At 51.5% G+C, this 25154-nt stretch overlaps 1 long non-coding RNA gene across 1 annotated transcript in view; it reads left to right on the forward strand.

Moving 5' to 3' along the window:
- LOC131579473 (uncharacterized) overlaps positions 1–20831 on the forward strand; it is a 50863-nt gene extending 30032 nt beyond the window's left edge. The window contains exons 2-3 of the long non-coding RNA XR_009277716.1: positions 14997–15127; positions 20787–20831. This is a non-coding gene — a long non-coding RNA (uncharacterized LOC131579473). The remainder of the gene's footprint in view (positions 1–14996; positions 15128–20786) is intronic.
- The last annotated feature ends 4323 nt before the right edge of the window (positions 20832–25154 follow it).

Consider the following 25154-nt stretch of genomic DNA (forward strand, 5'->3'; position numbering starts at 1 on the left):
ATTTGGGAGTTCTCTCCTCTATCCTGACTCTTATAACAACTCCTAAGAAGATAGTTTTTCTAGTGCAGGTTGGTGGAAATTCTCATAAAGCTAAAGAAGGACATCAGGCCTCGACTTCTAATTGATTTGGCTTCCGTCTCTCACAGGGCTTCGCCAGACATTTAATGCACCAAAATTTTGCCTGGAGCAAATCCTTCCCCGTCTCCAGAAATTATTTCCAGTCAGGTCTGATGCCGAGGCACAGATAAGCAGAGCTTGGAAGCCACCCAAGCGCTTGCACCTTCCCAGGTTAGGGGGTGTGAGTGAATCACAGCAGTGGGATGTGCTGTTTGTCCGTGGGATGTGTGAGGCACAAAGCGCTCCTGGTCCTTCGTCTGTGGCGCCTCACGAGGAGCACAGCGACCCAGGGAGCTCCTGCAAAGCACTGCAGGCGTTTTCAAAGCTCTCTTTTGCCTCCAAGGTGCTGAGTTAGTGTCTCTCTGTCCAGTGGGAGTTCCTGCTGAGAGCTGTGAGTGATCAGGAAGTGGTGCCTGAGGAAGGAACCGACTGTGACCCCTCCGAGATGCTGTTGGGGTGGCAGTGCTGGCCTCCAACGTCCTGCGATGCATTCCTGGGAAATTCGCTCTCAGAACACCTTGCATCCGCTTGCCCTTGAGTGAAACCTCCTGTCCTGCACCAACCAGCCATTCTCGTATCCCTGCCCTTTTCCAAGGAATGGCTGCAGCAGCCCCGTGGGGCTCACATGGGTTTGTCCCTGGCAGCTTTTTTGGCCACGTTCTGGATGATGCCTGTGGGCTTTAATCAATGTACCTGTGGTTAAATACACCCCTATTCAATGTCACCATTTAATCTTGGAGGGTTTGGGGTGAGGAATTCTTGTTCTCTGGGAATCACAGGATCACTGAAGTTTGGGAAATGCCCTCCAAGTCCACAAAATCCAACCTAGCACTGACAAACCCACTGCTAAACCATGTCCCCAAGTGTCACATCCACACATTATTCGACACGAATCAGCAGTGCTGCTGACCTCCAAAGTCAAAATCCCGACTTTTGCTCCCTGAAATGATTCTCCTTTCCTTGCAGGACAGGGCTAGTTTTCTCTTGGGAACAGCAATCCGTGTTAGTACTTGTCACTGCCAGCCTGAGGGAGATTTGGTTTGACTTTTAGCTGAGTTTTGGACCTGTTCTAATTTGGATGGGGTGACGTTGGCTCTGCCAGAGATGATCTTCCCACAAAAACACATCTTCAGGCTCTTGTGCCTGAATGGGGCCCATTAATTTATTTTCCATTTATAGACCCAGCTTCATGCTTGTCTTTAAAAAGAAAAAAAGCTCATTAACGAGGAATTTTCTTGCCCAAATGCAACAGCACCACTGACTCCTACACAAAGGTGCTGCCACCCACAACCTAAGCCATGGACTGATGTCCAATCTGAGCCTCTACCCCCTGGCTTGGGCTCCTCTGCCTCCTCCTTAGACAGAAGGACTGATTTTAGTCAAGGTGAGTTACAACACTGTCTTGAGCAAGTGAAAAACTCAATAAATATCTAACTGATATCACAAGCTTGAATAGATGGAGCCAAAATGCTTTTTATTGATAAGGGATTTCTTTTTCCTTTCCAATGAAGGGAGCCAACCTGAGCATTGCTGTAGAAATTTTAGGTGGGTTGGAAACAGGATGAACAGCAGGATGTGTTCAGAGGTGAACAGAAGTGCTCAGGGTTTCAGCTTGGATCTGACTTCATTAATGGAACTGACTTCATAAATATCTTTCCTAATCAGCTGGGCTCTCGTGGAGGAGCATATGGACCACTTCTGCAGCTGAGACAGTGGAGAGCAGGGGGGACAGGACCTGGATGTCCCACAGGGAGTCTGGAGCGACCTTGGGGCCTGTTAGGAGAAGCGATGTGAGCTGATGTAATGCAGGTAGCGTGTTTGTATCTTTTATCTGCTAACAACATCTCTTTATTCCCTATTAATAAAACTTAGCCCATTTGCTGGACTCTCATCGGTGTGAATTGCCACAGGAAGAGGAAGTGGGGTAGAAGCTGATTGCAGGAAGGCTGTAGGCACAGGAGGATGTTGCTAGTGCAGTCCTGGGAGATGGATTTAGCAGACAGAGAAGTTTTGCTGCTTCCCTCCGAAGGTTTGGTTAGAGCTTGTCCACCAAATAGCTCAGGGAGAGCAAGCTGCCAGTGGAAGAGGTGCGGTGGAGAACAGAGGGATGCCAAACAGAGGGATGCTGGAATTAAGAATTGTGGGTACAGTTTGCAGAGTTCAGTGTGTTAGGACACCGTGCCACAGGATGGGAGCGTGGGCTGGGCATGGAGCAGGCTGGGAATCCATCAGTGCCATGGGAGCCCTGCCATTCCCAGCCAGGAAAACCACTGCCCTGGTGTAAGGGCACACCTGGAGCAGGCTGGAGGCTGGCAAGGAGGAGGTGATTGCACCCTGCTGGTTTCACTTTGCCAGCCTGACATCTGTGCCCACGCTCGTCTGCCTGCACGGACACCTCCAACCATCTCAGCTGGCTCCAACTCCAGCCTCTCCAAACCTGCAATCTCCCTGTTTGCTCCCTTCCCAGCCTGCCACACAGGAGCATCACTGAGGCTGTCTAGGCAAGCAAATAATCCTCCTGGGGTTTTTTTGTGGAGTTAGGCTAATACTAGAGTAATTAATTTATGTAATTCAATGCTCCTGGTGCCAGGAGTAATGCTGGAGCATCCCTGCACTGGTGGGATTGCTTTCTGCAGGAGGTTTAGGATCAGGACTGCTCACCCTTTGTCTTTGGGGTGAGAAGTGCACTCTCAGCAGTGCTTGGCAATTCCCTCTGCCCCATGGGCTTTCCCACAAAGTGCAATTGTGATTCCTGTTACTTCCGAGTGGTTGGAGGGAGGGTCGAATTTTTCCAACATGCAGACACCAGATATTGTGTTCAGCTCAAAGGTGGTAATGTAAATATCTTTTTTTATTTGCACCAGGGTTATTACCTTAATCAAATATTTATTTACAGCACACGTTGGCAAAAAAAGCTTGACATAAAGTAATTCACTCCTGGTGTGTGGTGTTTAATGGGATTAATCCTCAGAGTAACTGAGACCCCTCTGCCCAGATTGTTGTGGCTGCTCCTGGATCCCTGGAAGTGTCCAAGGCCAGGTTGGACAGGGCTTGGAGCAACCTGGGATAGTGGAAGGTGCTCCTGCCCATGGCAGGGGGTTGAACTGGGTGATTTTTAAAGTTCCTTCCATGCTGTGATTCCAGGATTCAGTCTGAGATGGGAGGATCAGGATGTAGCTGGGTCTCTGTGGCCAATGGACCCATCCAGGTAGAGAACTTCAGGCACTGGGAAAAGCAGAAGCAGAAAAGAGGCTTTTTTCTTCAGGAAAAACTTTACTAGCAACTTCTGGAAGCTAATGGGGGATTGCTGTGCTTCAGGATACACAGCTAAAGGATTCACTGCTCCAAGACACAGATCATTCCTCTGTTTACGGCAAGGCATGGAGAAAAAAACCAAAGACTTGCAATCTGCCCTGGATGGATAAAGTGCCTGTACAGTCAGCAGGTCACGAGTTTTAGGAGGCCTCCTGTTTATCCCTTCAGGTCCTGACACAGGAGAGTAGAAAGAAACCTCCTGGCAATGGAAGTGTCTGGGTTCTGTGCTTGGGATGACACAGCTGCACAGATGTGCTCAGACTGCACTCCGTGGCACAGGAATTAGGGAAAAGCTGTGCTTTTTGAGCTCTTCCTCAGCTGTGCTTGCTTTTAAGCCCATCTCCTGGCAGTGGATACCTTCCTCCTTGCCACGGGACTGTGGGGAGATAAGATTTCCCTGCAGGGAAGCTGACTGATGTCCCCATGCATTGCTGGCTGAGCTGGTTGGTTTGTGGCTTCCACATGCTCAGGAATTTTGGTCTCCCCCCAGTTCCTGTCTCCATGGCCTCATCTTCAGCCTCTCCCATGAGGATCCCTCTCCCTGGCACTGCCACCAGCAGAGAGCACATCCCTTGTTTAACCTGGCTCCCTCTTGGCAATGGGTCCAGCAGGTGGCAGAGCTGTGGGACAGCACCAGGAGCATCTGGATGAGTCCCCAAGGACACAGAGAGATGGAGCTGCTGTTTGCAGTCAGGCACCTCTTCCCCCACCGCTCCTGTGGACACTGCTTCTCTGATTTCCCGGCTGCAGGGGAAGTTCCACAGCAGTGATGGATGCAGAGGGGCAGCCTTGTGACCATGACACATCTTGTTAGTCAGCTCCCAGCGAGGAGGGCATAGGTTTGGAGGAGGATTTTAGCTCCATGGGAGCTGGATGCTGGTGGGAAGCAGGGATTAGGAGCTGGAGACACGATCCCACTCTGGCTGCATGTATTTTCTGCAGTGCTGACTAATGTGTGGCGAAGAATCCAGCAGGAATCCTGTCCCTAGTGTGTGCCTTTCCATGGCCTCCCAGGCCTGTGGGCACCACAGGGCACCACAGTGTACCAGGGACTTGGCAGTGAGTTCTCATCCTCAGTGCCACGGTCTCCTCCATGGACATGTCGGCCCCTATTCCTGCCAAAGGTTCCCCACCTGCTGCCAGGGGTTTTTGAGACCCAGAGGTTGCCCTCTCTGTGTCATTCCCACCAGGTGAAGGTGGTTCCTTTGTGCCTTTCCTTTTCCCACATTTTCTTTAGTGGGGTACCTGACTGCTCAGAGCTGAGGTTTTGAGGGTGATGGAGGAGAGGAGGCAGTCGCAGAGTGCAAATTGGTTTGTGCCATCCCACAGCTCAGCCATGCTCCTGCCTCTTGCCCAAGAGCATTCCTGTGGGGAACTGCTCCAAAGAGGAGTCTGCAGGGCTGCTGTCGTGTGGGGTGGGAGGGAATTGTCTGTCCCTCATGGTGAAGTGAGGTTGCAGGAACATCACAGGGACCGAGGCTGCCTCTAAGCCCAGATGAACGGTGAAATCACAGAATGCGAGACACGAGGCCATGGTGTTACCTGGTGTAAAATGTTCATTTCTCATGAGCCCTGGCTGAGCTGCCAAGCAGGAAAAGCCTGTGCCAGGCTCTCACAGCTCTCCCTTGCTCTGCCTGTCGGGATTGCTGTCTCCAGCTTTTGGCTTCCAGCTCGGATGTTCTCCTGAGCAGACGTGATGTCTCTGCCCTGAGTTTATCCAGCTGTTATCAGCAGCTGCCCTTCCTTGGTGACTCATGCCCTTCTCCCTGACCACATCCCCTTCTCCTGTTGCCCCCACCCACCACAACTGAGTCACTTGGCCTCCTGTCACAAGCCAGGAGCTCTTCTTTCAGTCATGGAGACACTTCTAGCCCAGTCTGATGTAAGCTCTTCCTGAGTTCCTTTTCCCAAGCAGGCTCTGGAATGGGAATTTGCTGCCTTATCACCAGGCTGACCCTGGCCTGCACACTGCCCAGGATCTTTTTCTCCCTTAGTGCATTCCCCACAGGAACCAGTCCAGCCCAACAGTCACCCAATAGCCCAGCACTCCCCAGGTCTTGGCTGGTTTATATTTAAGACATGACTTATGAAAGTGGGAGCTGTAAAAACCCAGTGCTCAAAAACCTTTCCCATCTTCTGGGCATCCCGTATCTGCAGGAACTGACTTTCTGGTGTTATCCTGTAAAAACATCATTTTCAGCTGCTCAGGGAGGGAATTTTAGCATGAAAGGAACACTGAAAATCAAGGGGTCTATTTCCTTGCACCCAATATAGGCTTATCCCTGTCCCTCTCTACCCCATTAAATGCTGATGCAATTTGATCTTCCCAGTCTGTTTTTGAAGCCCTGTGGTGTAACTTCCTGGCATGGGATGGCCACGCTCCGAGAAAAAACATCAACCTCTCTGTACAGCCATAAAACAAGGTGATTTTCACCTGGGTGTCACTGCCCTTGATGTGGGGAAAGAGGAGCTGGCAAAATCCAATCCCTCCCAGCCCTTTTCTTGGAGAAGGAGCGTGGTGTGTGTACAATCCTGAGCTGGAAAAAGCTGGATCAAACCTCACTTTAGTTATCCCAAGCGAGCAGGCACAGCCACTGCCTCTCCTGAGGTCAGACCCGGTGAAGGAGGAAGATGGATATCAGCTTAGCCACGCTGCTGCAGCCTGGAATGTGCTAATATCCCTGCACACCCTCCCAGATCTCGCAGGCAAGCTTGGAAACCCTCGGATGTTTCTTGTTCAGACAGGACTGTTGTTTCTCCCCCTGGCAGCTGATGAGGTGGGCTGGCTGCCTGCCCTCGTCCCCTCCCTCGGGGCTGCAAAACTTCCTGCAGGAAAGCTCTGGTGGGGCAGAGCTGGAGCTCAGTTGCCCAAGCACCTTCCTCCGTGGCCCATCTTGTGCTGGGAGCACTGGGCCTGGATGGACGCTTTGTGCTGTCCCTGACTGGTGCCAGAAGGAAATCCTCCTGATGGGAACACCTTTCCATTGGGAAAGACAGGCTAATTATCACATCACTGCCTCGGTTCTGACACGCTTCCTTCACTACCTCCCTCTCCCTCCTCCTTCTCCATGTTTTTCTAGTCCATCCACAGCTGCATCTCTCTCCTTGGATCTCCCATTTTACCTTTTCAATGCCCTTTTCAATCCCAGAGGACTGTGAGCTCTTTTCCTGGCAGGCCTCCCTGCCAGCCTGTCGATTTGGCTGCTCCCTGGGCCTGGAAGGGCTTTGCAGATGTGTGTAAACACCTCCTCCTTGCTGCCAGAAACCACTGGACTGTCCCTTCTGCAGAAAAGGACAGGATAAATCCACTGTTTTGGTTTCCTGCTGGACCAGGATAGTGCAGTATCCCTCCCAAAAGCAGCTGTTTAGCTCCAGAACCTAGACAAGATGACACACGTGCGGAATTGTTCCAGAATTTTTGGAGGCTGGATGAAAATGCAGTTGTGGTAAACCAACCACTGCTCAGAAATGTCCATTCTTTTCCTGGTGGGTCTGGGTTTTTCCCCCCCTCTTTCTCCTCAGCTTCCCTTATAATTAGGTGCTGCAGGCTCCAAAGGCGCTGCTTGCTCACAGGATTGCCTTTCCCAGGAGTGGGTGCTGGAATGACCATGAGCTCAAATCCATCTCATGGCTGCTGCAGGTGCCTGGAGGGATTTCTTCCCTTGGGAAATGAACCGGAATTCCCACCCATGTCACCATCAGGGGACAACTCTCAGAAGAGAGCACTGAGGGTCACAAAGTGCCCAAGTCACCTCAGCTGTTCAGAGACCCAAGTGCCCTCGGCTTCAAAGCAGCTGAGTCACTTGTGATTCATCCAAAGCCTGAAGCACAGCAGGGTAATAAATCTCATTTTCTCTGTCTCCAGCTGGTGCTGTAACATCTCCTGAACTCCCTCCTCACCTTGCATTCCCTGGAGAAAGAAATGCATGTGGAGGAATGCTCCACATTGAGATGTCTCCAGGACATCCCAGCACCACCAGTCTGGTATCCCAGTGCTTCTCCACCTGGCTGGCACTCCAAGTGGGAAGAAGGGACGGAATTAAGGGGATTTGGCTGGGAATCCTGCATCCCTCAATCCTGCTGCTTGTTTCATGGCAGGAAGAAGGATTTTACAGCCTGGTGCTGCACGGCTCAGTGAGAAGCAGAAATACAGGCTGGGTGGGGAGTGGATGGAGAGCAGGCCTGAGGAGAAGGACTTATTGAGAAGCTCAGCAGGACCCAGCTGAGTGCATTTGCAGCCCAGAAAATCCCCATGTGCTGGGCTGATCCCACAGGGGATTTTATGGGATCAAAACTTTTGCTTGCAGGGCACACCGGGGGGATTTCAGAACCGGGAAGTTGCAGCTGCTCTGTGTCATGCAAGTTCCCTGCAGAAGAGGAAGCTGGTGGGAAGAGCCCTGCCTGGTGCTTTGCAGAGCAGCTGGGAGAGATCTGGGTTTGGCTGGAGCAGCTGGCCACCCTTAGAGTCCCTCCTCACCCAGGAGTCCCTTGGGAACCAGCAGTGGGATCGAAACATACTGAGGTGGTTTCCTACAGCTGCACTGGTCAGGCTTGCTTTTCTTCCGAGATCAGGCTGCTGAATTCACCAAGGTTCAGAGCCTTGCATAAATAAGAGCAATTTCCTTCTGCCTGGGTTAGCAAACCATGATTTACTCTTTGCCTAAATAGTTTGAAAAGGAAGGAAGGCAATCCTTTGGGGAAATGCGATATGAATGATAATGGTCCTTGAGGAGGACCCAGAAATCTGGGGAGATGGCATGAGAGCAGCTTTCTCCAGGCTTTGTCCTGGAATAACAAGGGCTGGCTTGTGCCTGGTGCTGATTTTCCAGGCTGGGGCAGGGCTGGGCTGTGAGAGACAGGGTGGCTCAGGCACAGCCCAAAAAAGCATCACCACACCTGAGCCAAAGGAGCACAGTGCTGGCCCTGGATTTGTGAAACTTCATTCCTGTTTGCATTTGTAACCCAGGAGCTGTCCTTACAGCCAAGTTTTCCCATCTCCCTCTGGCCTTCAGCATCTTCTCCTGCCTGTTTTGCTTCCTCTGAAGCTCTCAAATACTGGAGTGGCTCCTATCCCTCCTGCAGCTGCAGGTGAGTGAAAAGGTGGGCTCTGCAGCAGGGGAATCCCTGTCCAACCACATCCAGGCAGAGCTGTGTGTGTGTGGCATTCCTCAGGGAGCCACAAAGAAATGCTCCCTCCAGGCTGGGCTGCAGCTCTCATCCTGCACAACAGCGTCAGGAAAAGATCGGGAGTCCAGCAGCAAAACCTTTGGTGCAGCTTTGAACAGCTTAGCAGAAGAGGTAGGAAATTCTCCAGTGCTGGGGATTTCCTTTGGCTGCCTGCAAAGGACCTTCCTCAGAGCTGGGGTGACAACCCTTGGGGACCTGCAGCAGCCTGGCCCCCAAGCCACAGCCCTGGAGCACCATCACTTCTGTCCTGGGGCTCTTCCCGTGCCAGGGGAGCGGGATTGCGGCTGCATTTGTTGGTGTCGCTGGGATGGTGACATCTCCTGGGGACATTTCTGTGGCACTGGGGTAGAGACATCACCTGAGGACACTTCTGTGGGACTGGGATAATGTTATCCCCTGGATGCACTTCCAGAGTTGTCTCCAGTGCATCACCAGGGACACTGGTCAGGACTTTTAGTGAGATACCAGAATTCCCCCCTTCCCCTTGGAGCTGGGAGTTCTTGCCAAGTCTTTGAGGAGCAGAATGGGATGCCCATCCCTGCCTTTGTCCCAGCATCAGGACTTTGTGCAGGAGGAGCTGCTTGCCAGCTTGAGGCATCCCTGGCTCTCCCAGGGCTCTGGGACAAAGCTCCCTTTCACCTTGGAGCATCCGGGAAACATAATGAGGCAGCAATTACTGCTGCAAGCTTGGGCCTGGTGGACGGTGGCGAGGAGCCAGTGATTGTTAATCAGGCATTTTGCTGCTGGGATTTTGCTGCTGTGCAGGAATTTGTTTGCACCAGGGGGGCTTTGTGTCTGGCTGAGCCCCTGGGAGGCTGCTGGGAGCTGTGGCCCAGGAATGTGTGGGGCAGGAACAAGCCAGAATCCAACCAAAACCTCCTGCTGAAATGATCCCATGTGGATTTTGGGACAGGATGAGTGTTTTCCTGAGATGGGGAGGGGTATCAACAGGCTGCTCTCCTCTTGGAGGGATGGGTTTATGGATCCCTCCCTTCACCAAATGGTCCCTCAGGCTGCTGGTCTCTCATTCCCAGATCCATTTGCTCCATCATAGTTTGGGATGGAAAGGACTTTAAACCTCATTGTGTTCCACCCCCTTCCATGAGCAGGGACACCTTCCACCAAACCAGGTTGCTCCAAGCTTCTTCCAACTTGGCCTTGGATGCTTCCAGGGATGGGCCAGTTTCTCTGGGCAACCTTTCCCAGGGCCTCCCCACCCTGTAGGACATGTACAGGCGGTGAAGGGGAAGCTGGGCACTGAGGCCAGTTGGAAGAAGACCTGATCGTGCTCCAAAGTGATGTCCAGGCCATGCCATCCCAGCTTGTTCTGCCATTTATACAGGAGCTGCTCCATCAGGGATAATCAGGGATGGCTGCTCGGTGTTCCCCAGCTGCTGGGGAGACCCTGAAGGAGATTTCTGCTCGTGGGACATGAGAATAAATATCTCAAAAATAATAAATTTTTCAAAATTCATGAGATGGGGTCAATGCAGATGGGATCTGCCCGCCCCCCCCCAGCATCCTCCTTCAGCAGATCCTTGTCTTGTTTTTTTTTTGCTCCGTTGCAAAATAGAAGGAGGCCTAGGACTTCTCCCACATGGAAGGAGACCTGGAGCTTAGATTTCCACTGCTACCTCCTGCCTCTGTGGGATAAAACCAGAGCTCCTGCCCCGCCCCTCCACACCAGACCACTCCAGCTGGTCCTGTGTTCACAAATGTGAGGGTGAATAGCTGAGGGGAGTCCCAGCCCCAGACTAAAACTCATGGGAAGGGAAACCAGGAGATAGGGCAGAGGTGGGAAAGCATTGCAGTGTGGAAGAGCGGGAGCAGGAGGGTCCCAGACACCCAGCACTGCAGCCTGCTCAGGAAATAGACTTTTTTACACAGCTCTAATTAAATTATGGGATTAGAGCCATCTCATTCCTCACTCATCTGCTGCCAAGTGCTCGTTCCAAGGGAGTGCCCTCCATGAAAGGGAAAACTGCCCGTGGAGTGCTCAGAGTCTCTGTCTGATTGCACTGCATTGCAGATGGGCTGTCTGGAGCGTGCCATTCCCAGTGGCCTCCTCTGATCCCCGGCTGCAGGCCTGGCAGGAAGATTCCGGGATGGATAATCCTCTGCTGGCCCACTCTGGGCAAGCCCTTCAAAGGGGCAGGTGGTGCAGAGCATAAAATTGACAGGATTTTCCAAGATCACAGAATCGTCACTAAGGTTGGAAAAGCCCTCTAAGCTCTAGTGCAACCACTAAACCATGTCCCCAGGATGCCCTGTAAATACCACAAGGTCTGCAACCCGGAGAAAAGAAGGAGAAAGTGCATGGGAATCCCTGGATAGCAGAGCAAGGAGCAAGACTTTACTCTCTGGGAAGCACAACCAACCTTAAAATAAAAAAATATAGCCCAGCAGCCAGCAGCAGAAGAAACTGCAAGGTGCAAAACAGAGTTCCCTTCAATTTGCTTTTTGTTGGCAGATGATATAAATTTCCCATCCCACGGCAGACCTGGGATGTGTGCATGGATTAGAGAGAGATTTGGGTGGTTCCTCAGCTTATATTTTGGCGCTGGTTTTCCTTCTGTTGATTCACAGAGAAGTTTCCAGGAGGATCTGGAGCTAAGGGAAAAGTTCCTGTCCTGCCACCATGATCCTGTGAGTTATCACCATGCTTTGGGGAGCTGGGTGATGTGGTTTGGTGAAAAAAGATCCCTTTGCTGTGGCCCACATGCAGAAAAGCACCACAGAAGAGCTGGAGAAGGACTTGGGACAAGGGATGGAGGGGCAGAACACAGGGAATGGCTTCCCACTGCCAGAGGGCAGGGATAGATGAGATATTTGGAACAAATTGTTCCCTGTGGGGATGGTGAGGCCCTGGCACAGGGTGCCCAGAGGAGCTGTGGCTGCCCCTGGATCCCTGGAAGTGTCCAAGGCCAGGTTGGACACTGGGGCTTGGAGCAGCCTGGGATAGTTGAAGGTATCCCTGCCCTTGGTAGGGGGGTGGAATGGGATGGGCTTTAAGGTCCCCTCCAACCCAAACCATTCTGTGATCCCATGAACACAGCTCTTTGAAACATTCCTGCTCTGTTATCTTCAAATTCCCATTTCCCAGTCTCTGGAGCAGATGAAACTCGGATTTCCCTTGCTTGGACAGCCCATAAGGGTTTTCCTGGTAGTGCTGCCACCACAGGATCCATGGCATGGATTTAACCTCGGCTGTCTCACCCATTCAGTCACTTTGCTGCATAATTACTCTTGGAGAAGCTATTTTTCCCCATTTTCTGCTTTCCTGGCTGCAGGCAAAGGATGTCTTAGTTTTAATTTACTCCTGGACAAGCTCTCAATGTCTCCTGCTTGTGCAGAGTTAAGGAAAACATGAGAAAATCCTCCCTGAGAAGCAGCATCTTCCTCCAAATCCACTTTATCCCTGAAGGTGGTTAAACAGCAGCTGGACCTGGCTGGCCCTACCTTTGAACAAGAGTTTGGAGCAGTGGCCTCCAGGAATCTTCTCACATGGAATTACTCTGGTTTGGTGATCCCAGTCTCCTGCAGAGCCAAGGTGTTCCCATTTCTCCCTCCTCCCTGCTCTGCTGGTCCTCAGTGAACCCATGGCATGGGAAAAGGGCATCCCTAACCTTGCCCAGATCCCCCCACGGAGAGGGGAACCTTAAAGCTTTGGGACCAGGACCAAATATTTACCTTCTCCAGGCTTTGTCTTAGGGAATTCAGGTAGTAGAGCCGAAAGGGGAATGGTGAGGGGAGCTGTTTGCTTTTCAAACCGGACCAGCAAGTGCCTATGGAATTACCTGGATGCCAGAGAATGTTCAGCCATAAATCTTATTAACAACGCTCTGCAGCAACACAGATGTGAGGGAAGGGAAATAAAAGGAGACAAACGAGGAGAGGGACGGGTCTGGAATGATAAAGAAGGAAAGGGAGCAAACCCTGGGTTTGCAGCCAGAGGTTTTTATGGGAAGGGCTTCAGGTCTGTGAGGAAATCAGCTGGAACAGGTCTGGCAGGATAGCTCTCCAAGAGAGAGCTCTTCTTGCTGAATACCAATGATTTACATCCGAAATAAAGCGGCTCAGGAGCAGCTATTTCAGGAGCTCTCCCTGCACAAGGGCAGGGGCGGGGAGGTGGAGGGAGTGGAATACAAAACCACACCTGCCTTGGAGAAGGGAAATGATCCAAAAGGTTGGAGGGCACATTTCCATGCCTGCTTGCCTTTGTGGCAGAATAGCCAGGCTTTGTTTTCCATGGAATCCCAGAAAAGTTTGGGTTGCTTAAATAATTTGGATGTTTAAATCCCATCCCATTCCACCCCCTGCCATGGGCACAGTCCCACTTCCACTATCCCAGTGTCCAACTTGGCCTTGGACACTTCCAGGGATCCAGGGGCAGCCACAGCTGCTCTGGGCACCCTGTGCCAGTGCTCACTGCCCTTTTCATTTGTTGTTTTTCTTGCCTTTTTCCCCTCATCTCTGATGTAGGGACTGTGCTGTCTCCATATCCCAAACCCAGCCACTCTGACCCTGGAAATTACTCTGAGGAAGGCTCTGGGAAGGGCTGGGAGCTCCGAGGAAGGGGAACACCTCTGTTTGCAGAGTGAGGGTGGGTTCCAAGCTGCCTGTGCCCACTCCAGCCCCTCCCAGTCACATGCCAAGGCTTTAAAATCTTCCTGCTGGTCACCAGGAGCATCTAATGGTAAATGGAGCTGGGACAGAAGGCCAGCAGGAATTGCAGCCTCACAGGAGGATGCTCCCAGAACTTCCCTTCCTCTGGAGGACTGGCACTGGGTTTATCAGGTGCCTGGGCCACCCTCCAGCCCTTGCAACCCTGCGAGGTGCCAGCATTCCCAGTTTTCCAAGCAGCTCCAGCGTCGGCTGCCGTCTGTGCCTTTCCCCTCCCAGGGCTGGTGAGGTGAGAAATCCGCCTCGGGCAGGCTGTTTCCCCGAGGAGGAGCGTGGGAGAAGGCTTCCAGACAGCAAGGCTGTGCCCCCAGGCATGTTTCCAACTCTCCAAAATCCACTTCCCGGGGATGCTGATCCCCTGGCTCCATCCTTGCCGCTGCGGGGATGGCGGGACCACACGTGCTTGTGGCACAAGGCGTCAGGAGACGGGAACCGCGGCTCCCCCGCTCCTGGTTTTTACCTAGATGGGAAAAAAAGACCATGAAAAGCTGCTGCAGAGCTCCTGCTGTGTAGGAAAACCATCGGGATGTGTCCATTCGTGCCAGGAGAGGGTTTGGACATGGAATGCTTTGAACAAGCCGAGGTGATGCCCAGACCCACGCTGGCCATCTGTTCCCCGCAGGACAGGCTGCTGTTCCAGGGCACTGGAAAATGGTGCCACATCCAGCCCTTTGCTTCTGGTTATCAGCTGGTGACAAGGGCTGCTGGCAGGAGCAGAGCCAGGATTTAAAAGCTGTGATCCAAACCCTGCTCTGCTGCTTGTTCTGGGTCACCTGCAAGGCCACACAGAGCTTATTTGCAGACTCTGCCTCGGAAGTGGCTGAAACCTGATGGATTTATAGCTGGGAAAGCCAGAGATCGTGGCAGTCACTGCTTCAACTCCAAAGGAATTTGGAGAGGATGAGGTGGTCAACAGAGAAGGGGGCAGGTCTGGCTTGCTCTGGATTTTTCTTTCCTGGTGTAGTGACATTTTGCTGAAACATCAGCTTTTATTTTTTTTAATAGTGAGTGCTAGAAAATATTTCAGGAATCCTTTCTTGCTGGTATGGTGTTCTTTTCTAAATCTTGTGCCTTCCAGATCTCCCAAATAAACTGCTGTGGCCACAGGCAGCCATTGCTTTGGTAGCCCAAGCTGCTGTGGATGAAAACACGCTGGACCATCAGTCAGGCTACCAAAAAGCCCTTGGGACGGGCAGCATTCAATAGTTATGGTTTCTGTCCTGGCCTGCAGTGACAGGACAAGGGCAAGTGGCTTCCCAGTGCCAGAGGGCAGGGATGGATGGGATATTGGGAAGGAATTGTTCCCTGGGAGGGTGGGCAGGCCCTGGCACAGGGTGCCCAGAGCAGCTGGGGCTGCCCCTGGATCCCTGGAATTGTCCAAGGCCAGGTTGGACACTGGGGCTTGGAGCAGCCTGGGACAGCAGCAGGTGTCCCTGCCCAAGGCAGGGGGTGGAACTGGGTGGTTTTGGAGGTCCCCTCCCAAACCAAATCCTTTGATGATGATGATGGGTCTCTGATTTTTTTCCAGCCTTTAGGGCTGGGAAGTTGACTGTGCTGAAAGCCTGGGTAAGAGCAAGTTCAGGAAAACATCTTTAGAAAACATCTTTAAAGTGTTTTGTTGATGCGTTTTCCCTATTTTTCGTCAAGCCTGAGGGGGCCGATATGCAACCAAAAACAGTTCTGTTGTTTTCCAGCTCCTCGAGGGCTGCTCCAGGCAGGCATCTTCAGGAAAGCCGCTCTGAATTGACTTCCAAATGAGAGTAATTAAAGCAAACGAGGCCTTTGCAGGGAAGAGCTGCTGGCTGGATGCTGCACTTGGCTCAAGGTAATTGTCCCAGGGCAGCTCTCAAGCTGTGGTGGGGATGGATGGGATGGTTTAACACTCCACACACTTCTCCCTCCTTCCCATTATTTTCCCACTTCCATGTTCCCTGTCATCCTGACCTGCTTTAAGTGACTTCTACCCATTCTCACTCAGCTGCTGCCAAGGTTTTAAGGAGATTTAGTGTCCTCCACACCACTGGGGCAAAGGGAGGTTGGAAGCAAGGTGGGATTTGGAATCATGGAAACTCTGGAGTGTTGGTTTCTTTCCCCACCAAAAACCAGAGGCCAATTTTGCAACCTTAGCACAATGCAAGGAGCAGAAAGCACTAAATGTGGCAAGAACTGCCAATTTCACAACAATTGTCAAGAAATAGTGAACTGAAACATCCCCTTGAACTGAAACATCCCCTAAGGGTGGGAAAAATGTCAAGCCCGAGCAGTTGTCACTGTTTTTTTTACCTGCAAGTTACACATTGCATCCATCCTTGGGGATGTTTCTGCTCCTCCAACACTTCCTGACCTTTCTCAAAATGTTCTTCCACCCTCAACAGGGGAGCAAGGGGTCTTGCCCCATGTCTCAGTTCTTCTTCTCACCTCTGCCACTGTTGCACTCCCTCACAATTTGTCGCTGTCACTGTTTGCAGTGAGACTTTTGCTTGTTTTGGTGTCTGGTGCTGGCTCCAGAGCCCACCTCGAGCTCTGATGAGTTCCATCAGTCCCCTTCACTCCCCTTCAATGCCCTTGGCCAAGCTGGAGGAGGGACAGTTTAGACAGGATACCAGGAAAAATTTCCTCATGGAAAGCCTGGCCAGGGCAATGGTGGAATGCTCATCCCTGGGAGTGTTCAGGCACCTGGGGACATAGTTTTGGTGGAGCTGGCAGTATTTAGTTTAATGGTTGGAGCTGATGATATTTTTCAACCTTTCCTCTTCCTTCTTCAGCTCCCTATTTTTTTATCCAGGTTCTGAAGGCCTCTCCTAAATATTGCTGCTATCTTGGATTTCTGGTGTTGTACTTTCACTGCTGCTATTTTTTTTCTATTTTTTTTGGGGGGTGGGGAGGGAAATGTGATAAAAGGAAATAGAAGGAAAGGTTTCTCTTTCTGTTCTTACTTCTTTATTTTTTTTTATTTTCTTAAAGCTAGAAATGAGCAAATGGAAAATATAAAAGAACACGAAAATGCCCCAATTCTTTCAAAATAGCTCCTGGGTAATTTCCACCCTCAATCACAGATTTTGTGCAGCAGTATAAAAATATGAACTGTGTATCTCCTGTGGAACACAGGGGGACTTTCCTTTGTCCACGTGCCTTGGGCACTGACCTGGGGACATGGGGAGGCTTTCCTTGGGCTTTGGTGGCTTTGAAAGCCCCGTTGTTCCTTCACAGGGATCCTTTATGCTGATCGTGCACATTCTGTGGGCATCTGTCAACAGGGGAGGGGGGAAATTGCTGAAATGGGTAATGAAGGAGATGAAAACAATCCGTGCTGGCCTCTGGATAATAACCATCTGATATTAAGCCTAAGCCCAGCTGAAAACAGTTAATAATAAATGGGCATTAATTAAAGCTAAATTACAGGGGAAGGTGCAGGCCTGGCTCTCAATCCAGTTAGAGGCCTGTAATTCGTAACGGGGAGAATCCATCCTGTGAATAAATGATCAAAGGCTGGGGAAGCAGCAGCAGGGCTGTGTCAGGGTTTAGATGATGCCCTGGACAGGGAAGAGGCCAGAGGAGGATTAAGAGAGAGCTCGTTTGGGTTTGCCACACACCCCGAGCCCAGAGCTGGGCTGTGGGCCCAGAAGGTTTGGGATGAGTCCTGATGGGAATGAGATGTTCACTGGAGACCCCTCATGGTGACAACAGGAGGGAAAGGGCAAAACTGAGGCTGGTCCAAGGCTAGATCTGAGGTGCTGTGCGCATGAGGAGGAAGAGACAAGAGCTGCCCTCAAAGTTGACGAGACCCTTGGCCAGGGAGGAGCTGGGAAGTGAGGATGTGATCCAAGAAGGAGCTGCAGCTGGAGCACAGCACTCCAGCAGCGCTGGCAGCCTCAGCAATGCCCAGCTCAGAGGGCCAGGCCACCAAGGGTCACTGAGCAGGGGCTGCTGGAAGGGCTCCTCTGCACCAACAGCTTCAGGCTGCTCACACTCTTCAGGACAGAAGGCTCAGTTTTAAACCCCACTGGTGCTGGAAGAAGCTTTGGAATGTGCCATCTCCCAAACACCAACGATGAGGGAAAATAAAGCATTTTGAAAGCTACTATGAGGGAAAATACAGAGTTTTGAAAGCTCAGGGTGTTTAAGGCAGACCCTCACATGTGTCCCATGAATGAGAGATAGCATAAACAATATCCAGAAAAGGCTCTTCTGCTCTAGAAAAACTCCCCATGTTGGCTGTTTCTCCTCCTGACCCAGATGTGCAGTTCAAGCCCAAAGGGAATGTGTTCCCTCAGGAACAACTGTGGGGATTTTTTGGTTGAATGCAATGAGGGGAATGCATTTTGGCACTCAGGCTCAGCACAGCCCGGCCTTGCAAACACCCATAGAGGCAATCAGGAAGGCTGCTCCAATTTGGACTTGTCCCCTGTGAAATTACCCACCAGGTGGAGACTGATCCATCTGTGTGGAGCTGGGTAGGGATCCCTTCTGGAGCAGGGATGGCTGGCACAGGGGAGGCGTCAGGGCTTGCTGGGACCAGACAGACCCCAGAGGAAGGAGCCAGGGAAAAGGAGCTGGCAAAGCTTCGTCTCATTGGCACAGTTTAGCCAGAAGGAGCCAGTCCCTGGCTTGGAGCAGGAATTCCAGGCGTGTCCCTGCAGGCAGAGCACGAGGGATGCTCCACACTTCCCACACTGGTGGGCAAGGCTGGGTTTGCTGCAGCACAGCCATGCTGCCTCCAAGGAGCAGCAGGAGGGAGCCTGACTCCCCAAATACTGATGCAGCCACGGAGAATGAGCTGAGCCCAGAAATATTTTGATTATCCTTTCCCAAAGGAATCTGTTTTTGCAGAGGCTTGGGCACAGAATCGCAGGATGGTTTGGGAGGGATTTTAGAGATCACCTCATTCCAACTTCCCTGCCATGGGCAGGGCTTGTTTCCTGGTGCCAGGCCTGGGCATGCTGAGAACAAGAGCAATTTTGTGGGATGCTCAGATAAGGTTTAATAGCTCTGGAAAGAAACCAAAACCCATTAGTCCTCAGAGATGCAGTGGATCCCCCACAATTCCAGCACTGACACCTTTGACACCGGGACCTGATGTCTCAGAGAACACGGCTCTGTTTTGAATTTCTGCCACTTAAATCATGGAATGTCCTGAGTTGGAAGGGACCCACAAGGATCATTGAGTCATGGAGTATCAATATTAAAGACTTCAGCAGGACGATGGGGTCCTGTTGTGTAGGAAACTGCTTTCAATCCATTCAACTGTATCCAAGATGATTTCTTTCCCTTCCTGACCTGCAGAGATTATTCTGCAAAAACAATTCTTTAGATGGTACAGCAGGAGGAATAAAAATAGCTGAACAGATGAACTAGCCTCCTTGGCAGTACAAATACTTCCAAGTGCTCATAGAACAGGGAAAATGAAGCCTGTAGCAGGAAACAGAGGGAATCCCTACACAAAAGAAGGAAATTTGGGAAGAATGACTAATCTAGGAGAGGAAACTAGGTGCTGTGGCTGGCTGCTAGCACGGCAAGTGTCTCTCAGACATCAATGTGCCTGTCGAGCAGGGCAAGACAACCTGGAATAGCTGACATTCTTGGAGGAGCAGGGCTCCTGGGATCTCCCAGGGAACTTGGGGACAGAGGCTCTGAGGGGTCAGGTGAAGAATGGCGTAGGATGAAAACAGAGAATGCCTTTACATGCCAACCTGGGAAATGCTTGCACCTGGGTGACATCAGGGTGATTTATGAGGGAAGCCCAATTAAGGTTCCCAGTGCTGGGAGCTCTTTTTCCTGGGAGGAATGATGACAGGAGCAGAGCTTGCTGGCTCCTGCAGCCTCCTGTGGATGCCTGCCCTGTGCTCTGAGCCTCTGCTTGCAAGAGGCACCAAAGTGCTCACAACGAACAAAGACACCTCTGATCCATTTTCCCCATCCCATCCATCCCCTCTGTGGTGTCAGCAGAGCTGGCCTCCCTTCCCAGGGCTCTCCACCCTTGGAATTCCAGGGTAGGGAAGCTGTGGGGCTTGAGCTTTGGCTTTAACCATGATTATTGGGAGGAATGGTTTGACGTGGTGATGAACAGAGGTCACTTGGTTGCAGCCCTCATAGGCTTTGAGGAAGTGGGAGAAGAGATAAGAAAGTGAGGAGAAGCTGGAAAACAGGCCCTCACTATCTACCTAGAGCAAAAGGAGCAGGCAGCATTGCTTGAGGCATGGATGAGACTGATGAGAAACTACTCAGCTTCATCTGCAGCTTTCTCCTGCCAAGACATGAGCTCATCAGAGAGAATAAATTCATGCAGAGCCCCTTCCAGAGCCCATTCCTGACCTTTTGGAGAGTAGCATCCCACTGCCCAGGGGTGTCACATGAGCACAGACACTGGAGAATCTCCACTGCACAGCTTGTGTCCCACCTTGGTCACTGCCAACCTTTCCTTGTGTGCCAGGCTGGTCAGAACCCATTTAACCCCAGCCCAGTGCCTTCAGGGGGGCTTGGCTGCTCCAGCAGAGCCCTCCAGCACAACTCAGAGCCAACACCCTCAGCCCCTGTCACCTTCCCAAGAACCTTTACCCTGCCTGGAGCAAGCCTGGGATCTGGAAGGCGGAATGGCTGCGGTGTGTGAAGGTTTGGGTCAGGTCAGAGCACGCTCCTAGCCCCAGGTCAGTGATGGATGGATGGATGTGCCAGGCCCTGGACCAGGGGTTATCTCAGCTATTTGGGTTATTCTAGGCATCTGCCTTATCTCAGCATTCAGTGTCCAGCCCTCTCTGTGATCCTGGATTGTGGAGAACAGGTTTCATCCCCACGGCCTTCAGACTTTTAACTTTCAGCTGCTCCTTCTCTCCCTCAGGGAACTAAAGGGAGGGAGAAGTAAGATGTCCCTATCCACGGCAGCGGGGTTGGAATGAGATGATCTCTAATGTCCTTTCCAAGCCAAACTGTTCTGTGATTCCATGAATTCATGAATTGGCTTTGAACAGGGAGGTGCAGTTATCCTTGCAGACTGGAACAGTCAGGTGAGGCACAGTGGGAGCCCATGGAGGAAGGGAGATGGGCTTGTGATGCTGATCACTCTCTCTTCTATTTTATGCATCCTAAAAAGCCCTTTCCCCCGATCTTTTAGGCTGGGAATGGTACTGGCTTGGTCACTGCTCCCCTTCAGTCTTTTTGAATTAGAAGTCCTTCAGAAGCAGATATTCTTTCTTCTTTACCCTTGGATATATTTTCCAAAAGGACAGAGTGTCTCCTGGATGATCACAGGAATATGAACAGGAGCTCGTGGTCGAAACAGAGGCTCCAAGGCTGTCTAGGTCCATTTGGGTTTCACCTCTGAGGCTGGATTCTTGGATATCTCACAGGGAGTGATTCATGCCTGGGCCTTTCTTTGTGGCAGGGGTTTGTATAACAGCTCTCTGTGATGTATAATAAGAGCTGAGTGAGTGAGTGATGAATTCTTCCCTCACTCAGGATATTTATAGCTTTTTCTCTTTCTCCTCCAGCGAGTCACCTATTTTCGCACGGCTTGTGGGCGCTCCGTGTCATCGAGGCTCCAGCTCCTCTGCCAGGGCTAGGGGAGACTGGCCAGAGGCTCTAAAATTTCTCAGGACTGGGAATGGTGCATTTTAAGATCCCCTTGTGTGTGAAATCAAGCTAAAAGCCACGAGACCACGCAGTTCTCTCTTTATTTTCGGTGGCTCCAAGGGTCACATTTCCCATCTGCTCCTCCACAGACTCACGTTTTCCTTCTCACTTTGCACGGGAGCTGGCTCTCAGTATCCTGTTGTGGAAGCTGGGATTCTGGTGGGATCGTCCCTCCCAGGGTGCATCAGCTCTGACCAGACCAGGTGGGATAAGATCCAGAGCATCTGGTGTGGGTTTTTTACCACCCTCACCATCAGACTTCATGTGGACCAGCACATTTTTCACCAGGAGCTTATTACTACTCCCGTGTCCCAGAAACGTGCCTGGATACATTTTCACCTGGAGGGCTCAGGAAAGGGGAGCAGGTCACCAGCTAAACTGCCAAGATGTCCATCCATCCATCCATCCATCCATCCATCCATCCATCCATCCATCCATCCATCCATCTCCAGGATGAATGGACCTGCAGCATCATGTGGAAAGCTGAAGCCACAGGGAAGAATGTTGCTTGCGCAGTGGAGCTTCCAGCCTTGGGGGGGGGGGGGGGGGGGGGGGTCTCCTGTCTAAGTAGAAAAATAATTACATGTTTTGAAACACTTCATTTATAACACTGTTCTGTAAGGAGAGTTTTGTGTCTCCTTCCATCCTCCATTATGGGAGTAATACAAAAAAAAATAGACTAAAATTGAAGTAAAATGGTATTTTGAGGACTTTTTTCCCTATGCCTAACCCACTGTTTCTGGGAATTTTCCCCCCACATTTTGCTTTTTTTGTTATTTTGTTGGGTGGGTTTTTTTTACACTGAAAGGACCTCCCCCACTAAGGATACGTTCAGCTCCGCTTTCCCTGGCCATCCCCCCTCTCCAGGCTGCTCCAGGTTTTCCCTCACCTCCCCCCTCCCTCTGCCTGAGCTGGGGTTTCCTCGTACCATCCTCCTGCAGCTCTGTGCACTTGTGCTCTCCTCCTCTTCCCACAGCCTGATTTATAGGGTTTATCTTTCCCTTTTACACCGCACCTGACTGCAGTGACCTCTGCTCCCTGCATAGCTTGAATTCCTCAGGGAGGGGCTTTCTCCATCCCTGGGCCACTTCAGATGCCACCAAGGGGTCCCTCAGCCATGTCCATCCTCTGCCCCAGTGGCTGGGGAATGAGGGAAGTCTCCAGGGGGGATGCCCTGCTTTGAGTGGCAGAAACAGGGTCATCCCCTGTCCTGGGGATGTGCTGCTCCCCCAGCCCACCCCAAAATCTCCTCTGTCTCTGTTCCTGGAGCAGGGGACATGCGCTGGATTTCTCCTGGGGTGGGGTGTGAGGGTTGGGGAGAGGGCAGTGACACCGGGACAGGAATCTTGGTTTTCCTGGTCTCATCAGTTCTTCCCTTTCCCTTCCCAGCCCCTGGGCAGGATCCTCCAGGTACACAGGGATCACACCAGGTGGAGCCAGGGCTACTCAGACAATGAGGGCTGGAGAATATCCCACATTCCTGAGGGTGCTCCTGCTTGTCTGTGTTGGCAGCTTTCCCCTGGGCAGGATCCATCTCCCACCATATCCAAGGGGTCAGGATGAACGAGCCTTGCCTCTGCCACATTCCCAGCTCACCCCCCCATGTTACAAAAAGGACAATTTTGGAGGTGGGCCAGGTCCAGCTCCCTTGGGAGATGCTCCTCTTCCCTGGGGATTCCTGCACCCTCTGCAGCAGCCGGGATTGTCCCTTCCTGATGTCTCCCTGTCGGTCTCCGTGAGCTGAAGCACAGCCTGGGGATGGAACAGCAAGGACTCAGGCTGGGGCTGGGACACAGATTAATTAATCATCACCCCTGATTTTCCTTCCCTCCAACGAGCCCGACAGCTGAGGGTGAGCAAGAGTGGGGAAGCTCATTCCTCTGTGGTCTGTGGGAATTGCGCTTCCCGGGGAGTTAAAGCCTCCCAGATGAGAGTGGAATGGTCACTGGAATTTAATTTATTTAATCCACAGGTAGTGGCAGAGCACTCACCACTCCCCAGCACCCGACTACAACCAGGGATATAAAATGAAGGCACAGGGACCCGAGGCTTTTTCCATCTGGGAAATGCACCTTGGCTTTGTCACCACGCACTTCCACCCCGGACAAAGCTTTAGGGCCAGGGATGATACCAAAAATGAGAGCAGGCAGTGTTTAGGTCAGCTGGGATGGCTCCCACCAACACCCTCTGCAAAATCCTGAAAAGGGAAGTTTGGGAAGTTTCATTTTTAGGGTTTTTATTTTTGGGTTTTGGTTTGTTTTTTGTTTTTATTTCTTAGTTTGGTTTGTTGGTTATTTTGGGGTTTTTTTTGGGGGGGAGGGGGGTTTGTTGGATATTTTTGGCTTTTTTTTGTTTTTTGGTTAATTTGGTTGGTTGATTTTTTTGGGGAAGTTTTGTTTTGTTGGGGTTCTTTGTTTCAGCTTACTTTGGGTTTTTTGGGTCTGTTTTTGTTTTGTTTTTTGTTTTTAGTTAGTTAGCTTGTTTTGTTTTTTTAATGCTAAGTACTGGCCTCTTTCCAATCTGCTGCATCACCCAGAAGGCTGCGAGCTCCCCTTCTGACATCTGAGAGGGAAGGTAGGGCTCCTCAGCATGAAGTTACCCCCAGGATGTGGAACTTGTGCTAAACCACAAAGCTTTGGATAAAATTCCCAGGAGCCGGCATCAGGTGGAGGAGCTGGCGTTTAAGGGAAGGCAAGAGGCACAGTCCTCATGACTCTCCCTGCATTAATTCCCCATGCAGCTGGGCAGGAAAGGATCTTGTTGGAGGTGTTTGGCACAGGAATGTGACATGAAACACTTGTGATGCTGGAAGTGAGCTCGGGAGGGTTTGGTTCCACCTGGAACACGGTCACTGGTGGTGCCCCAGCCTGGGTGAGACTGGGTTGTGGTGATGATCGACAGCACTGCCAGACCTCTCACTGCAGGAATTGCACATCTCCAGGTACTCTGGAGCGATTCCTTCCTCCCTGACACATTCTGGGAGCCCAGCTGGACTCAGGGACCCCCTTCCCTGCCCATTTTCCTTCCCTAGGAAGAGCCTTTTGCTGCCTTTTGTTTGTAATCAAGGGTGATGGAGCCGATGTTGTGAGGATACCCAGAGAGGGGAAATCCCACCCTGCACACCCCTGCAGCATCCAGCCCCGCTGCCTCCCGCCCCGAGCCAGGGCTGCTGGCACCAGAGGAGCTGGGGCTGCCCCTTGATGCCTGGAAGTGTCCCAGGCCAGCTTGGATGGGGCTTGGCACAACCTGGGATAGTGGAAGGTGTCCCTGCCCATGGCAGGAGGTGGAATGGGATGAGATTTAAGGTCCTTCCAACCCAAATTATTCTGGGATTTCGTGATTCTGATATTCTCCTCCTGTCTCATCCTGGGAATCGTTGCCATGGGGCTTTCCTGTGTTTTGGCTGATGTGGTGCTTGATGCTGTATCCATGGATTTGCTCAGTTCTGCCCATAGGAATCCCAGTTTGTATTTCTTCCTCCTCCTAAGGATCCTTAGATCGTGTCTGATGAGCAGCCTGGCTGGGAAAATGTGATTGGGATTGATTTTGTTGCCTGCAGCCGGTGTTGACTGGAGATTCTGCCACTGTTTTGTTTTAGAAGCCAATTTCCTTGTAATCCTCAGCAGTGAGGACTTGCTGCTTTCCCTCTAAGACATCAAGCCTCAGCCTGAGCAGTCTGGGCTTAGAACTGATTTTTTTCACGCTGTTCTTTTCTCACAGAACTCGCTGCACCCAGCCTGGCCAGGGCTGGGGGGTTCATGCTCTCTTCTTGCTTCCCATTTCTCCTTCTGCAGGGGAAGGGACTCTCCCATCCCATCTGCTTGGGATGTCCCCCTGGAGCTGCTGGAAATTATCTCCCATGCCTTGCTAATCCCCAAGGAGGTGAGAGCAGCCTGAAGCAAGAGCCTGTGTCATCAGGTCAGCCTGAAAATCACCTGGAAAACTGACACAGGAAACCTGGAGCAAACCACTGGGAATTATATCTTCTGGGAAAGGTGGGGAAGGAGGGGCCAAACCTGCAGGGAATGGGATTTAAGGGACTTGCTGACTCCATTACACCTTGTGCATGTCCAGAGCTTGTTTGTGAGCAATTAAGGCAGTGTCTTAAGCAGAGCCATGGGGGAGCATGATTAAGTAATTAATAGTAATTAAAGGCACGTTATCCATGGATGTGTTGTTGGAGATGGAGTGAGGAATTCAGGGTTAGGCTTAACCTCTCCCTGCCT

This window comes from Poecile atricapillus, chromosome 5 (genome assembly GCF_030490865.1).
Source record: "Poecile atricapillus isolate bPoeAtr1 chromosome 5, bPoeAtr1.hap1, whole genome shotgun sequence".
NCBI lineage: Eukaryota > Metazoa > Chordata > Aves > Passeriformes > Paridae > Poecile > Poecile atricapillus.